Consider the following 13,134-nt stretch of genomic DNA (forward strand, 5'->3'; position numbering starts at 1 on the left):
ATGGACTTTCATCAGAAGATCCTCATCAGTTCTTAGCTAAATTCTTGCAGATCTGTGATACTGTTAAGACCAATGGGGTTGAACCCGAGGTCTACAGACTAATGCTTTTCCCTTTTGCTGTAAGAGACAGAGCTAGGACATGGTTGGATTCACAACCTAGAGAAAGCCTGAATTATTGGGATAAGTTGGTTAATGCTTTCTTGACCAAATTCTTTCCACCTCAAAAGATGAGCAAGCTTAGAGTGGAAGTTCAAACCTTCAGATAGAAGAAAGGTGAATCCCTCTATGAAGCTTGGGAAAGAAACAAGCAATTAACCAAAAAGTGTCCTTCTGACAGGCTTCCAGAATGAAGCATCATATGTATCTTCTATGATGGTCTGTCTGAGTTGTCCAAGATGTCATTGGACCATTCTGCTGGTGGATCTCTTCATCTGAAAACGCCTGTAGACGCCCAGGAACTTATTGAGATGGTTGCAAATAATCAGTTCATGTACACTTCTGAAAGAAATCCTGTGAACAATGGGATGAATCAGAAGAAAGGAGTTCTTGAGATTGATACTCTGAATGCCATACTAGCTCAGAACAAAATATTGACTCAGCAAGTCAATATGATTTCTCAGAATCTGACTGGATTGCAAGCTGCATCTGGCAGTAATAAAGAAGCCTCCTCTGAAGAAGAAGCTTATGACCCTGAGAACCCTGCAATGGAAGAGGTGAACTACATCAGAGAATCCTATAGAAACACCTATAATCCTTCATGGAAAAATCATCCAAATTTCTTATGGAAGGATCAATAGAAGCCTCAACAAGGCTTCAATAACTATAATGGTGGGAAAAATAGGTTTGGCAATGGCAAGCCTTTTCCATCATCTTCTCAGCAACAGACAGAGAATTCTGAGCAGAGCCTCTCTAGCTTAGCAACCATAGTCTCTGATCTATTCAAGGCCACTCTCAATTTCATGACTGAGACAAGGTCCTCCGTCAGAAATTTGGAGGCACAAGCAGGTCAGCTGAGTAAAAGAGTTACTGAAACTCCTCCTAGTACTCTCCTAAGCAATACAGAAGAAAATCCAAAAAGAGAGTGCAAGGCCATAAATAACTCCATAATGGTCGAACCTAGAGAGAGTGAAAAGGAAGTGATTTCCAGTGAGGAAGACCTTGTTGGACGTCCATTGACCACTAAGGAGTTCCCTATTGAGGAACCAAAGGAGTCTGAGGCTCATACAGAGACCATAGATATTCTACTGAACTTCCTATTACCATTCATGAGCTCTGATGAGTATTCTTCTTCTAAAGAGAACAAAGACATTACTGAAGAGCAAGTTGCTCAGTATCTAGGAGCAATCATGAAGCTGAATGCCAAGTTATTTGGTAATGAGACTTTGGAAGATGAACCTCCATTGCTCATCAATGAACTGAATGCCTTGGTTCAGCTGAAATTACCTTAGAAGAAACCGAATACCAGAAAGTTCTTAATACCTTGTACCATAGGCACCATGACCTTTGAGAAGGCCCTGTGTGACCTGGGGTCAGGAATAAACCTCATGGCACTCTCTGTAATGGAGAAGTTATGGATATTTGAGGTACAAGCGGCAAAAATCTCACTAGAGATGGCAGACAAATCAATGAAACAGGCTTATGGACTTGTAGAGGATGTATTAGTGAAGGTTGAAGGCCTTTATATCCCTGCTGACTTCATAATCCTAGACACTGGGAAGGATGAGGATGAATCCATCATCCTTGGAAGACCCTTCCTAGCCACAGCAAGGGTTGTGATTGATGTGGACAGAGGAGAGTTAGTCTTTCAATTAAATGAGGACTACCTTGTGTTTAAGGCTCAAGGATCTTCTTCTGTAAATATGGAGAAGAAGCATAAAAAGCTTCATCCAATTCTCTCTATACAGAGTCAAGCAAAGCCCCCATATTCAAACTCTAAGTTTGGTGTTGGGAGGCCACAATCATGCTCTGAGTATCTGTGAAGTTTTGTAAGAGCTTCCTGTCAAGCTATTGACATTAAAGAAGCGCTTATTGGGAGGCAACCCAATTTATTTATCTATGTTAATTACTTTTTCATTTCATTTTCCATTGTTAGTTTATATTTTCTATAGGTTGATGATCATGTGAAGTCACAAAAACAACTGCAGAATTAAAGCAGAATTAAAAACAGCATAAAAAATAGCACACCCTGGAGGACTGGCTCACTGGTGTTTAAACGCCAGTGAGGATAGCAGGATGGGCGTTAAACACCCAGTCTGGCAGCATTCTAGGCGTTAAACGCCAGAATGGGCAGCCAGACTGGCGTTTAATGCCAGAAAAGGGAGCCTGGTGTCTGGCTGGCGTTAAACACCAGAAATGGGCATCAACTGGGCGTTTAACGCCAGGAAAGGCAGTGGAGCTGGCGTTTAACGCCAGGAAGGGCACACTGAGGGCATTTAACACCAGAAAGGTGCAGGAATGAGAAATCCTTAACACCTCAGGATCTGTAGACCCCACAGGATCCCCACCTACCTCAACTCACTCTCTCTCCTCTTCACACCCTTCCATAACACTCTTCCCCAAACACCATTCACCTATCAAATCCTACCCTCTTCCCCATTATCTCTTCACCACTCACATCCATCCACTCTTCCCCAAAAACCCCACCCACCTCACCATTCAAATTCAAACCATTTCCCTCCCAAACCCACCCATTCCCACACGGATTCCCTCTCTCCCCTACCCTATAAATACCCCTCCTTACAACCATTAATTTCACACCTCACAAACACTTCTTCCCCCCTTGGCCGAACCCAACATACACCTACATCTCCTCCATTTCTTCTTCTTCTACTTCCTTCTTTCTTCTTTTGCTCAAGGGTGAGCAAACCTTTTAAGTTTGGTGTGGAAAAAAGACTTGCTTTTTGTTTTTCCATAACCATTAATGGCACCTAAGACCAGAGAAACCTCTAGAAAGAGGAAAGGGAAGGCAATTGCTTCCATCTCCGAGTCATGGGAGATGGAAATGTTCATCTCAAAGGTCCATCAATCTATGAAGTTGTGGCCAAGAAAAAGGTGATCCCCGAGCTCCCCTTCATACTCACAAAGAATGACAATCCAGAGATCCGACATGAGATTCAGAGAAGAGGATGGAAAACACTCACCAACCCCATCCAACAAGTCGGAATCTTAATGGTTCAAGAGTTCTATGCTTATGCATGGATCACTAAGAACCATGATCAAAGTATGAACCCGAAGCCAATGAATTGCCTCACAATGGTTCGGGAAAAATACTTGGATTTTAGTCCAGAAACCGTGAGGATAGCTGATGAGCGGATAATTTATATGCTTTTTGGCATTATTTTTAGTATATTTTTAGTAGAATCTGGTTACTTTTAGGGATGTTTTCATTAGTTTTTATGATAAATTCATATTTCTGGACTTTACTATGAGTTTGTGTGTTTTTCTGTGATTTCAAATATTTTCTGGCTGAAATTGAGGGACTTGAGCAAAAATCAGATTCAGAGGTTGAAGAAGGACTGCTGATGCTGTTGGATTCTGACCTCCCTGTACTCAAAGTGGATTTTCTGGAGCTACAGAACTCAAAATGGCGCGCTTCCAATTGCGTTGGAAAGTAGACATCCAGGGCTTTCCAGAAATGTATAATAGTCCATACTTTGGCCGAGTTTAGATGATGTAAAAGGGCGTTGAACGCCAGTTCTACGCTGCTGTCTGGAGTTAAACGCCAGAAACACGTCACAAGCCAGAGTTGAACGCCAGAAATACGTTACAAACTGGCGTTCAACTCCAAGAATGACATCTGCACGTGTAACATTCAAGCTCAGCCTAAGCACACACCAAGTGGGACCCGGAAGTGGATTTATGCATCAATTACTTACTTCTGTAAACCCTAGTGGCTAGTTTATTATAAATAGGACTTTTTACTATTGTATTAGACATCTTTGGACGCCTAGTTCTGAGATCATGGGGGCTGGCCATTCGGCCATGCCTGAACCTTTCACTTATGTATTTTCAAACGGTAGAGTTTCTACACTCCATAGATTAAGGTGTGGAGCTCTGCTGTTCCTCAAAGATTAATGCAAAGTACTACTGTTTTTCTATTCAATTCAACTTATTCCACTTCTAAGATATTCATTCGCACTTCAACATGAATGTGATGAACATGACAACCATCATCATTCCCCATGAACGCGTGCCTGACAACCACTTCCGTTCTACCTTAGATTGAATGAGTATCTCTTGGATCTCTTAATCAGAATCTTCGTGGTGTAAGCTAGATTGATGGCGGCATTCATGAGAGTTTGGAAAGTCTAAACCTTGTCTGTGGTATTCTGAGTAGGACTCTGGGATTGAATGACTGTGATGAACTTCAAACTCGCGATTGCTGGGCGTAGTGACAGACGCAAAAGGAGGGTGAATCCTATTCCAGCATGATCGAGAACCTCAGATGATTAGCCGTGCTGTGACAGAGCATTTGGACCATTTTCACAAGAGGATAGGATGCAGCCATTGACCAAGGTGATGCCTCCAGACGATTAGCCTTGCAGTGACAGCGCATCGGACCATTTTCCAGAGAGGATGAAAAGTAGCCATTGACAATGGTGATGTCCTTACATAAAGCCAGCCATAGAAAGGAGTAAGACTGATTGGATGAAGACAGCGGGAAAGCAGAGATTCAGAGGGACGAAAGCATCTCTATACGCTTATCTAAAATTCTCACCAGTGATATACATAAGCATTTCTATCTTTATTTTATATCTATTTATTATTTATTTTAAAAAACTCCATAATCAATTATTATCCGCCTGACTGAGATTTACAAGATGACCATAGCTTGCTTCATACCAACAATCTCCGTGGGATCGACCCTTACTCACGTAAGGTTTTATTACTTGGACGACCCAGTGCACTTGCTGGTTAGTTGTATCGAAGTTGTGAATGAAAAACAATTTATTAAGACGTGCGTACCAAGTTTTTGGCGCCGTTGCCTGAGATCACAATTTCGTGCACCAAGTTTTTGGCGCCGTTGCCGAGGATTGTTCGAGTTTGGACAACTGACGGTTCATCTTGTTGCTCAGATTAGGTAATTTTCTTTTCGATTTATTTTCAAAAATTTTTCAAAAACCTTTCAAAAATTTCTCACCTGTTTTCGAAAAAAAATATAAATCTTTTCAAAAATATATTTTTCTTCAGAATTTTTAAGAATGAATTCTAGTGTTTCATGATGATTTGTTGAATCCTGGCTGGCTGTAAGCCATGTCTAATCTTTTGGACTGGGGTTTCAACTTATCATCACAAGAGCTTGTTGATTCTCACACACTTAGTTGCTCTATACATGGAAAGTATAAATATCTTCTAAAGCTTGACTGGCTATTAAGCCATGTCTAACCCTCAGATTGGAGCTTTAGACTAAGATTGCAAGATTCCTGGAATTCATATTAAAAATTTTGGAATCCTTATTTTTCTTTTTTTCAAATAATTTTCGAAAAATCCAAAAAAATCATAAAATCATAAAAATAATAAAAAATAATTTTGTGTTTCTTGTTTGAGTCTTGAGTCAGATTTTAAGTTTGGTGTCAATTGCATGCTCATCTTGCATTTTTTCGAAATTTCATGCATTCATAGTGTTCTTCATGATCTTCAAGTTGTTCTTGGTAAGTCTTCTTGTTTGATCTTCATATTTTCTTGTTTTGTGTCTTTTCTTGTTTTTCATGTGCATTTCTGCATTCATAGTGTCTGAACATGAAATATTTCTAAGTTTGTTGTCTTGCATGTTTTCTTTGCATAAAAAAGTTTTCAAAAATAAGTTCTTGATGTTCATCATGATCTTCATAGTGTTCTTGGTGTTCATCTTGACATTCATAGCATTCTTGCATGCATTCATTGTTTTGATCTAAAATTTTCATGCATTGCATCATTTTCATGTTTTTCTCTCTCATCATTAAAAATTCAAAAATCAAAAAAATATCTTCCCTTTTTTCTCTCTTAAAATTTTGAAAATTAGATTTGACTTTTTCAAAAATTTTTAAAATCTAGTTATTTTTATGAGTCAAATCAAATTTTCAATTTAAAAATCTTATCTTTTTCAAAATCTTTTTCAAAAATCAAATCTTTTTCATTTTTCTTAGTTATTTTCGAAAATTTTAAAAATATTTTTCAAAAATCTTTTTCTTATCTTTATCACATAATTTTCGAAAATAACATCATCAATTAATGTTTTGATTCAAAAATTTCAAGTTTGTTACTTGCTTGCTAAGAAAGATTCAAACTTTAAGTTCTAGAATCATATCTTGTGATTTCTTGTGAATCAAGTCATTAATTGTGATTTTAAAAATCAAATCTTTTTCAAAATTAATTTCAATCATATCTTTTCAAAAATATCTTATTATCTTATCTTTTTCAAAATCATATCTTTTTCAAAAATTTGATTTTAAAATATCTTTCTAACTTCTTATCTTCTTATCTTTTCAAAATTGATTTTCAAATTTGTTTCAATTAACTAACTAACTTTTTGTTTGTTTCTTATCTTTTTCAAAACTACCTAACTAACCATCTCTCTCTAATTTTCGAAAATATCTCCCTCTTTTTCAAAATTTCTTTTTAATTAACTAATTATTTTAATTTTTTATTTTAATTTTCGAAAATTACTAACCTTTTTCAAAAACAATTTTCGAAAATCACTAACTCTTTTTCAAAAAAATTATTTTTCAAAAATTCTCTTTCTCTCTCATCTCCTTCTATTTATTTATTCATCTACTAACACTTCTCTTCATCTCACATCTCTGCTCTCCTCACCCTTATGTTTCTTTCCTTACATTACATTCTTTTCTTCTTCTTTTCTTCTACTCACACAGGGACCTCTATACTGTGGTAAAAAGATCCCTATTATTATTATTTTTCTGTTCCCTCTTTTTCATATGAGCAGGAGCAAGGACAAGAACATTCTTGTTGAATCAGATCCAGAACCTGAAAGGACTCTGAAGAGGAAACTAAGAGAAGCTAAATTACAACAATCCAGCAAGCACCTTTCAGAAATTTTCGAACAGGAAGAGGAGATGGCAGCCGAAAATAATAATAATGCAAGGAGGATGCTTGGTGACTTTACTGCACCTAATTCCAATTTACATGGAAGAAGCATCTCCATCCCTACCATTGGAGCAAACAATTTTGAGCTGAAACCTCAATTAGTTTCTCTGATGCAGCAGAACTGCAAGTTTCATGGACTTCCATCTGAAGATCCTTTTCAGTTCTTAACTGAATTTTTGCAGATCTGTGATACTGTTAAGACTAATGGAGTAGATCCTGAAGTCTACAGGCTCATGCTTTTCCCTTTTGCTGTAAGAGACAGAGCTAGAGTGTGGTTGGACTCTCAACCCAAAGATAGCCTGAACTCATGGGATAAGCTGGTCAAGGCTTTCTTAGCCAAGTTCTCTCCTCCTCAAAAGCTGAGTAAGCTTAGAGTAGATGTTCAAACTTTCAGACAGAAAGAAGGTGAATCCCTCTATGAAGCTTGGGAGAGATACAAGGAACTGACAAAAAAGTGTCCTTTTGACATGCTTTCAGAATGGACCATCCTGGATATATTCTATGATGGTCTGTCTGAATTAGCTAAGATGTCATTGGATACTTCTGCAGGTGGATCCATTCACCTAAAGAAAACACCTGCAGAAGCTCAAGAACTCATTGATATGGTTGCTAATAACCAGTTCATGTACACTTCTGAGAGGAATCCTGTGAGTAATGGGACGCTTATGAAGAAGGGAGTTCTTGAAATTGATACTCTGAATGCCATATTGGCTCAGAACAAAATATTGACTCAGCAAGTCAATATGATTTCTCATAGTCTGAATGGAATGTAAGCTGCATCCAACAATACTCAAGAGGCATCTTCTAAAGAAGAAGCTTATGATCCTGAGAACCCTGCAATAGCAGAGGTGAATTACATGGGTGAACCATATGGAAACAACTATAATCCCTCATGGAGAAATCATCCAAATCTCTCATGGAAGGATCAAAAGCCTCAACAAGGCTTTAATAACGGTGGAAGAAATAGGTTTAACAATAGTAAACCTTTTCCATCATCCACTCAGCAACAGACAGAGAACTCTGAACAAAATACCTCTAATTTAGCAAACTTAGTCTCTGATCTATCTAAGGCCACTGTAAGTTTCATGAATGAAACAAGATCCTCCATTAGAAATTTGGAAGCACAAGTGGGCCAGCTGAGTAAAAGGATCACTGAAATCCCTCCTAGTACTCTCCCAAGCAATACAGAAGAAAATCCAAAAGGAGAGTGCAAGGCCATTGAAATGACCATCATGGCCGAATCCAAGGAGGAAGGGGAGGAAGTGAATCCCAAGGAGGAAGACCTCCTGAGACGTCCAGTGATCAATAAGGAGTTTCCCTATGAGGAACCAAAGGACTCTGGGGCTCATCTAGAGACCATAGAGATTCCATTAAACCTCCTTATGCCCTTCATGAGCTCTGATGAGTATTCCTCTTCTGAAGAGAATGAGGATGTTACTGAAGAGCAAGTTACCAAGTACCTTGGTGCAATCATGAAGCTGAATGCCAAATTATTTGGTATTGAGACTTGGGAAGATAAACCTCCCTTGTTCACCAATGAACTAAGTGATCTGGATTAACTGACATTGCCTCAGAAGAAACAGGATCCTGGAAAGTTCCTAATACCTTGTACCATAGGCAACATGATCTTTGAGAAGGCTCTATGTGACCTTGGGTCAGGGATAAACCTCATGCCCCTCTCTGTAATAGAGAAACTGGGAATCTATGGGGTGCAAGTTGCTAAAATCTCATTAGAGATGGCATACAATTCAAGAAAACAGGCTTATGGACAAGTAGAGAACGTGTTAGCAAAGGTTGAAGGCCTTTACATCCCTGCTGATTTCATAGTCCTGGATACTGGGAAGAATAATGATGAATCCATCATCCTTGGAAGACCCTTCCTAGCCACAGCAAGAGCTGTGATTGATGTTGACAAAGGTGGACTAGTCCTTCAATTGAATGAGGACTCCCTTGTGTTTAAAACTTGAGGTCATCCTTCTGTAAACATGGAGAGGAAGCATAAAAAGCTTCTCTCACTGCAGAGTCAACCAGAGCTCCCACAGTCAAACTCTAAGTTTGGTGTTTGGAGGCCACAACCAAACTCTAAGTTTGGTGTTGAACTCCCATATCCAAACTCTAAGTTTGGTGTTGGGAAGTCTCAACAATGCTCTGAACATCTGTGAGGCTCCATGAGAGCCCACTGTCAAGCTATTGACATTAAAGAAGTGCTTGTTGGGAGGCAACCCAATTTTTATTTAATTATATTTTTATTAGTTATATGTCTTTATAGGTACATGATCATGTGGAGTCACAAAATAAATAAAAAAAATTGAAAACAGAATCAAAAACAGCAGAAGAAAAATCACACCCTGGAGGAGGATCTCACTGGCGTTTAAACGCCAGTAAGAAGCATCTGGTTGGCGTTCAACGCCAGAACAGAGCATGGTTCTGGCGCTGAACACCCAAAATGGGCAGCATCTGGGCATTTGAACGCTAGAATTGCACCCTTGAGAAGAGCTGGCGCTGAACGCCCAGAACAAGCATGGTTCTGGCGTTCAACGCCAGAAATGGGCAACAAATGGGCGTTCAACGCCTAGAACAAGCACCAATATGGCGCTGAACGCCCAGAGTTGTGTGCAAGGGCATTTTGCATGCCTAATTTGTTGCAAGTTGTAAATCCTTGAACACCTCAGGATCTGTGGACCCCATAGGATCCCCACCTACCTCCACTCACTTCTTCTCACCCCTCTTTCACACAATCCCAAAAACACTCTTCCCCAAAACTCTTCACCAATCACCTCAATCTCTCTTCCCTATCACCACTTCACCACTCACATCCATCCACTCTTCCCCATAAATCTACCTCATAAACCCCACCTACCTTCCAAATTCAACATCTCTTCCCCACCCAATCCCACCCATATGGCCGAATACACACATCCCTCCATCTCCTCCATATCTTCTTCTTCTTCTTCTATTCTTTCTTCTTTTGCTCGAGGGCGAGCAACATTCTAAGTTTGGTGTGGTAAAAGCATAGTTTTTTTGTTTTTCCATAACCATTAATGGCACCTAAGGCCAGAGAAACCTCAAGAAAGAGGAAAGGGAAGACAATTGCTTCCACCTCTGAGTCATGGGAGATGGAAAGATTCATCTCACAAGCCCATCACTAAGAAAAGGATGGAGCAAACAAGAGAGCCCACTCATGGAGCTCAAGAAACACATGAGGAAGCTCATCACCATGAGATCCCGGAGATGCCTCAAATGCATTTTCCTCCACAAAACTATTGGGAGCAAATCAACACCTCCCTAGGAGAATTAAGTTCCAACATGGGACAATTAAGGGTGGAACATCAAGAGCACTCCATCATCCTTCATGAAATTAGAGAAGATCAAAAAGCAATGAGGGAGGAGCAACAAAGACAAGGAAGAGACATAGAAGAGCTCAAGGACATCATTGGTTCCTCAAGAAGGAAACGCCACCATTACTAAGGTGGACTCATTCCTTGTTCTTACATTCTCTGTTTTTCGTTTTCTATGTTAAGTGCTTATCTAAGTTTGTGTCTTATTACATGATCATTAGTATTTAGTAACTTTGTCTTAAAGTTATAAATGTCCTATGAATCCATCACCTCTCTTAAATGAAAACTATTTTAATTCAAAAGAACAAGAAGTACATGAGTTTCGAATTTATCCTTGAACTTAGTTTAATTATATTGATGTGGTGACAATGCTTCTTGTTTTCTGAATGAATGCTTGAACAGTGCATATGTCTTTTGAAGTTGTTGTTTAAGAATGTTAAATATGTTGACTCTTGAAAGAATGATGACAAGGAGACATGTTATTTGATAATCTGAAAAATCATAAAAATGATTCTTGAAGCAAGAAAAAGCAGCAAAGAACAAAGCTTGCAGAAAAAAAAATAGCAAAAAAAATAGAAAAAAAAAAAGAAGAGAAAAAGCAAGCAGAAAAAGCCAAAAGCTCTTAAAACCAAGAGGCAAGAGCAAAAAGCCAATAACCCTTAAAACCAAAAGGCAAGGGTAAATAAAAAAGATCCCAAGGCTTTGAGCATCAGTGGATAGGAGGGCCTAAAGGAATAAAATCCTGGCCTAAGCGGCTAAACCAAGCTGTCCCTAACCATGTGCTTGTGGCGTGAAGGTGTCAAGTGAAAACTTGAGACTGAGCGGTTAAAGTCAAGGTCCAAAGCAAAAGAAGAGTGTGCTTAAGAACCCTGGACACCTCTAATTGGGGACTTTAGCAAAGCTAAGTCACAATCTGAAAAGGTTCACCCAATTATGTGTCTGTGGCATTTATGTATCCGGTGGTAATACTGGAAAACAAAGTGCTTAGGGCCACGGCCAAGACTCATAAAGTAGATGTGTTCAAGAATCAACATACTGAACTAGGAGAATCAATAACACTATCTGAACTCTGAGTTCCTATAGATTCCAATCATTCTGAACCTCAATGGATAAAGTGAGATGCCAAAACTATTAAAGAGGCAAAAAGCTACAAGTCCCGCTCATTTAATTGGAGCTGTGCTTCATTGATAGTTTGGAATTTATAATATATTCTCTTCTTTTTATCCTATTTGATTTTCAGTTGCTTGGGGACAAGCAACAATTTAAGTTTGGTGTTGTGATGAGCAGATAATTTATACGCTTTTTGGCATTGTTTTTAGTATGTTTTTAGTAGAATCTGGTTACTTTTAGGGATGTTTTCATTAGTTTTTATGCTAAATTCACATTTCTGGACTTTACTATGAGTTTGTGTGTTTTTTTGTGATTTCAGATATTTTCTGGCTGAAATTGAGGGACTTGAGCAAAAATCAGATTCAGAGGTTGAAGAAGGACTGCTGATGCTGTTGGATTCTGACCTCCCTGCACTCAAAGTAGATTTTCTAGAGCTACAGAACTCAAAATGGCTCGCTTTCAATTGCGTTGGAAAGTAGACATCCAGGGCTTTCCAGAAATATATAATAGTCCATACTTTGGCCGAGTTTCGATGACGTAAAAGGGCGTTAAACGCCAGTTCTATGCTGCTGTCTGGAGTTAAACGCCAGAAACACGTCACAAGCAAGAGTTGAACGCCAGAAATACGTTACAAACTGGCGTTCAACTCCAAGAATGACCTCTGCACGTGTAACATTCAAGCTCAGCCCAAGCACACACCAAGTGGGCCCCGGAAGTGGATTTATGCATCAATTACTTACTTCTGTAAACCCTAGTGGCTAGTTTATTATAAATAGGACTTTTTACTATTGTATTAGACATCTTTGGACGCCTAGTTCTGAGATCATGGGGGCTGGCCATTCGGCCATGCCTGAACCTTTCACTTATGTATTTTCAAACGGTAGAGTTTCTACACTCCATAGATTAAGGTGTGGAGCTCTGCTGTTCCTCAAAGATTAATGCAAAGTACTACTGTTTTTCTATTCAATTCAACTTATTCCGCTTCTAAGATATTAATTCGCACTTCAACATGAATGTGATGAACGTGACAACCATCATCATTCCCCATGAACGCGTGCCTGACAACCACTTCCGTTCTACCTTAGATTGAATGAGTATCTCTTGGATCTCTTAATAAGAATCTTCGTAGTGTAAGCTAGATTGATGGCGGCATTCATGAGAGTCTGGAAAGTCTAAACCTTGTCTGTGGTATTCTGAGTAGGACTCTGGGATTGAATGACTGTGACGAACTTCAAACTCGCGATTGCTGGGCGTAGTGACAGACGCAAAAGGAGGGTGAATCCTATTCCAACATGATCGAGAACCTCAGATGATTAGCCGGCTGTGACAGAGCATTTGGACCATTTTCACAAGAGGATAGGATGCAGCCATTAACCACGGTGATGCCTTCAGATGATTAGCCATTCAGTGACAGCGCATCGGACCATTTTCCAGAGAGGATGAAAAGTAGCCATTGACAATGGTGATGTTCTTACATAAAGCCAGCCATAGAAAGGAGTAAGACTGATTGGATGAAGACAGCGGGAAAGCAGAGATTCAGAGGGACGAAAGCATCTCTATACGCTTATCTGAAATTCTCACCAGTGATATACATAAGTATTTC

At 39.2% G+C, this 13,134-nt stretch overlaps 2 non-coding genes across 2 annotated transcripts; both read right to left on the reverse strand.

Annotated features, from left to right (window-relative positions):
• Positions 1-233: 233 nt before the first annotated feature.
• On the reverse strand, positions 234-340 carry LOC148578821 (small nucleolar RNA R71). The gene has a single exon (XR_015904322.1). It is a non-coding gene; the product is annotated as a small nucleolar RNA R71 (small nucleolar RNA).
• A 7,108-nt stretch (positions 341-7,448) lies between these two features.
• On the reverse strand, positions 7,449-7,556 carry LOC148578822 (small nucleolar RNA R71). The gene has a single exon (XR_015902885.1). It is a non-coding gene; the product is annotated as a small nucleolar RNA R71 (small nucleolar RNA).
• Between the last annotated feature and the right edge of the window lie 5,578 nt (positions 7,557-13,134).

The sequence above is a fragment of the Arachis ipaensis genome, chromosome B1 (genome assembly GCF_059453495.1).
Source record: "Arachis ipaensis isolate K30076 ecotype BB chromosome B1, ASM5945349v1, whole genome shotgun sequence".
NCBI lineage: Eukaryota > Viridiplantae > Streptophyta > Magnoliopsida > Fabales > Fabaceae > Arachis > Arachis ipaensis.